Raw genomic sequence first — 4,603 nt, forward strand, 5'->3', positions numbered from 1 at the left:
ATCAAGGGAGGAGAGCATGAGAGGAATGTGGGACTCTATCCAGAGAAGTAGAGACACCACAGATGGAGGAGATAATGACATGGAGAGATTGAGCAGCTGAGGACTCTAGACTCATGGAAAGAGAAAGACTGTGTACTGACAGACAGGAGGCAGGCTTGCAGAATGTGTCCTTTAGTTGTTTAAATGATTATATATTCCTCAGTGTTTTAGTGTACATCAAAAAAAAAAGGGGGGGGAATAAATAGAAGCTAATACTGTTGAATAATGATGCATTGAGGGGATTGTAACCATTGCAATGAAACTAAGTATGATAGGATGAGTGCAAAACTGATGTTCTCCCATGTAAACTATCACTCAAATCATAACAAAAGCTTTAAATAAATGGATAAACAAACTTTGGTACATGCACACAATGGAATACTATGCAAAACTGAAGAACAATAACGAATCTGCAAAACACCACATGGATGAACCTAGAGGAAAATATGCTGAGTAAAACTTGTAAATCACAAAAGGGCAAATATTGTATGAAACCACTATTGTAAGAACTCAAGAGAAGGTTTTCAAACTAAAAGACACCTTCTTTGATGGTTACCAGGGGTGGGAGGGAAGGGAGAGGAATTCACTGGCTAGATGGCTTGTTGTTGTTAAATGCTATTGAGTTGGTTCTGACCCATAGCGACCCCGTATAAGGTTTCCAAGGTACAGCTGGTGAGCTTGAACCGCCGACCTTGCAGTTCAAATGGCTTTTCAGTCTAGCACATTAACCCACAGCACCACACATTTGGGTGATGGGGAGGGCAATAGACAAGATGAGGGAGGAAAATAGACAAAAAGAAGGAGGGTGGCAGAAGAATGATGAAGACACAAGGAGGTATGCTAAAAGCTAAAGGAGATAGAGGTAAATAGTGATATCTGTACAAACTTGGAACAACAGTGATCTGTGGGTAGATACATGGACAGAGACCCAGTGTGCATGGGTATGAGAGGAAGAGTGGGAGTATACTCACAAATATATGAGTTTGAAAGAGAATGTTTGTACATTGGTATTTACCTTTCTTGAAAACACAACCATGAATGTGGTGGAGCATACAGCAGACAGAAAAAAAAAAAAGATGTAAATTTCTTAAATATTATCAAACATCTTAAGGCAATGAATTGCTGGACAAGGGGGCTCAGGACCACAGTCTCGGGACACCATGGTCAATTGGCATAACATAGTCACAAAGACAATGTTTTACCACCCGACTTTTGTGAGTCGCATGTGGGATATTAAAAACTCATGAGCAGCCATCTAAGGTGCAACTATTGGTCTCTCCACATACAGAAGGAAAGAAGAGTGATGAGAATTGAAGCTGCTTGGAATCAATTAGTCCAGCAGACTCATGGAACATGAGAACATCAGTCTCCATGACTCTGAGACCACAAAAACAGATACTGTCCAGCTACCACGACCACAGGCTCTGAGAAGGATCACAAAGAAGGTCCCTGGTGGTTTGGGAGAAAATGTGAAACAAACTCAAAATGATTAATTAAAAATAAAGCAAAAAAAAAAAAAAAAACCTGGCTTACTGGTTAGAAAGGAACTAGAGGGACTCAAGACTATGGCCCTAGACCACCCTTCAGATCTGAAAAGGAATCCACCCTCGTAGCCCAATTTTCAGACAAGAAATAGATAGTTATATAGGGGGAACAACACTAGTAAGAAACGCTCACCATGGAATGGTCAACAATTCACACTCAAAAGGGCCACATTTACCTAAGGACACAGTTGAGAACAGATAGGAAGAAGGTTAGATTGGAAATAGGAATAACAGGCAGGAAGCAGGATAACTGGTACATGGAGGGAACGACAATCACTGAGATTTGTTTAAAACTATTGATCTTTCCTGTAAAGCTTCACTTAATTCACACCAAAAAGTTTAAAATAAGTATTCTTTCAAAGAATGCATATAAAAGCAAAATACAATGATCATATAAAAATAGTATGACAATAATTTTAATTTTTGAGCAAAGTAAATTGTTACCTTGTTTCTATGGAAATTTCCCTTTCTGTAAAAAAGAGAATTCTTCTATAAACAATGATTCTAATATTTGTCCATTCTTCTTTCTGCTCCTTTGATGAACCCTACTATCCTCCTATAGTAAGTCCAAAAGTATGACACCAAATACTGTGGGAGAGGTACCTCCTCAACTTTCACAGAAATTCTCCCAAGACTTCCTCCTCTGAATAGGTTCATTTTATGAAAACCTTTGTTTAATAAAGCAGATTAGTCTCTTCTTTAAAAACAAACAGAAAAACAACTTTTCTTTTTTAGAAGAGAAGGCTTCTAGTTATTCCCGTTGTTGTAAAGTGCCTTCGAGTCAGTTCCAACTCATAGCAACCCTGTATAAGGCTTCTGAGGGATAGCTGGTAGGTTTGAACTGCCAAACTTGAGGTTAGCAGTCCAGTACTTATACTACAGCACCACATCAGTATTACAGACAAGTTTAATTTACTAAACTATACTGTTGAATTTTTGCCTTCATAAGTTTATTCTCTGAAACACAAAAACAAGTTGGCAGTTAGTGACCTTCTACCATGAAAAGAAATTAAGGATTTCTTTAAGATGAAGGAAAAAATTTGGGGAGGGGGGAGCCTAAAATGTACTTCAACATAATTAGGCTTTCCTTTCCTTCAAAAACAACTAAACTCTTTTCATGACAATAAACAAAGATATTTTCATTTATGTTACTTCTGGAGTCCTGGTATGGTACTATGGAATAACACCCTGCAACACAAGGTCGATTTGAATCACAAGATCAGTGGTTCAGACTCATCAGCCACTCACTGGAAACCCCATGCAAGGTTGCTATGAGTTAGAACCGACTAAATGGCACTCAACAACAACAACCTAAGTTACTTTTAATACTAAAAGAAATATTTCAAATTGATTCATCATTAAAATAAACATGGAACAAATATACATTTTATAAATGTATCTATTATTATCAAATATTGTCAATGCATCGAGTCAGTTCCAACTCATAGCAACCCTACATAGTGTTTCCAAGGAGCGGCTGATAAGTTTGAGCAGTTGATCTTGTGGCTCAAACCAACCTTGTAGTTCAATGCTTATCCCATAGTGCCACAACACAGCCTTGCAGTAAAAGCCGCAGTCATTCTTTCCATCTACTCATTCAACAAATATATATGGAATGTGTGACATTGTACTAGGTATAGACCCAAACCTTTACTGAGTATGTATTTAACCATAAGATCTTAATCCAATAATTACACAAGAGAAAAATTAAACTTGTATTGAGTTTTCATTATATAAAAAGAAGCCTGAATATATACTTTTCCATGCCTAATCTAAACCTTCCTAAAGTTATTTCAAATCGTTTCTTTGTTGTTGTTAGGTGCCATCGAGTCGGTACTGACTCATAGCGACCTTATGCACAGCAGAACGAAACACTGCCTGATCCTGGGCCAACCTCAGTACTGTTGCCACGCTTGAGTCCATCGATGCTGCCGCTTGGCCAATTCAATTCATTACGTGTCTTCCTCTCCTTCTCTGACCCTTCACCTTACCAAACATGACATCCTTCTCCAGTGACTGCTTCCTCCTGACAATATGTCCAAAGTATGAGAGAGGAAGTGTGGCCATCCTGGCCTCCAAGGAGCACTCTGCTGCACTTCTTCCAAAACAGATCTATTGGTTCTTTTGGCAGCCCATGGCACTTTCAGTATTCTCCTCCAACACCTCAACTCAAAAGCATCAATTCTTCTATGGTCTTGTTGTTGTTAGGTGCCATCAAGTCAACTCCAACTCATAATGACCCTGTGCCCAACAGAACAAACACTGCCTAGGCCTGCGCCATCCTCACAGTTGTTGTCCCCTTGAGCCCACTGCGGCAGTAACTGTGTCGATCCATCTCATTGAGGGTCTTCCTCTTTCTTGCTGACCCTCCCCACTTTACCAAGCATGATGGCTTTCTCCAGGGACTGGTCCCTCCTGATAACATATCTCAGATATGAGATTCAAAGTCTCACTACCTTGGCTTCTAAGGAGCATTCTGTACTTCTCTGTACTTCTCCCAACACGGATTTGTATGTCTGGAAGTTAATGGTACTTTTAATATTCTTATCCAACACCATTATTCAATACAAATAGCTGCTAACATACATCTATTTTTTGCCTATCCCAAAACTGAAGGGTGTGGAGTAAGAAAGTCATGTTTCAGGCAAGAGAAAACTATGGCAATGACTTTTTGAAAATTAAGAAAATACATCATCTAAATGTTTTTAATTCTGCACTGAGACTTGTTACTTTAGTTCTTAATGAAGGAGAAATTAATGCACCCTCACCAAAATAAACAAAAGTTTATTCATTTAGAAATTGTTGTGAAGAGCCATCAAGTAGGTTCTGGCTTGCCCTTGCTGAACTCTTCCCTGCAGATGCTAATCCCAGAATACTACAGGGCCAGAGCGACACCTCGTGGTGATATATAAACTTACAGGAAACTATTCTTCACCTCAATTGAAATTTCGATTGTTTCTATTAAGTAAAAATAAACACCTTTCAAGACAGTAGAACATAATTACTTGATAGCTGAATTT

This window comes from Chrysochloris asiatica, unplaced genomic scaffold (genome assembly GCF_000296735.1).
Source record: "Chrysochloris asiatica unplaced genomic scaffold, ChrAsi1.0 scaffold00006, whole genome shotgun sequence".
NCBI classification, from domain to species: Eukaryota; Metazoa; Chordata; class Mammalia; order Afrosoricida; family Chrysochloridae; genus Chrysochloris; species Chrysochloris asiatica.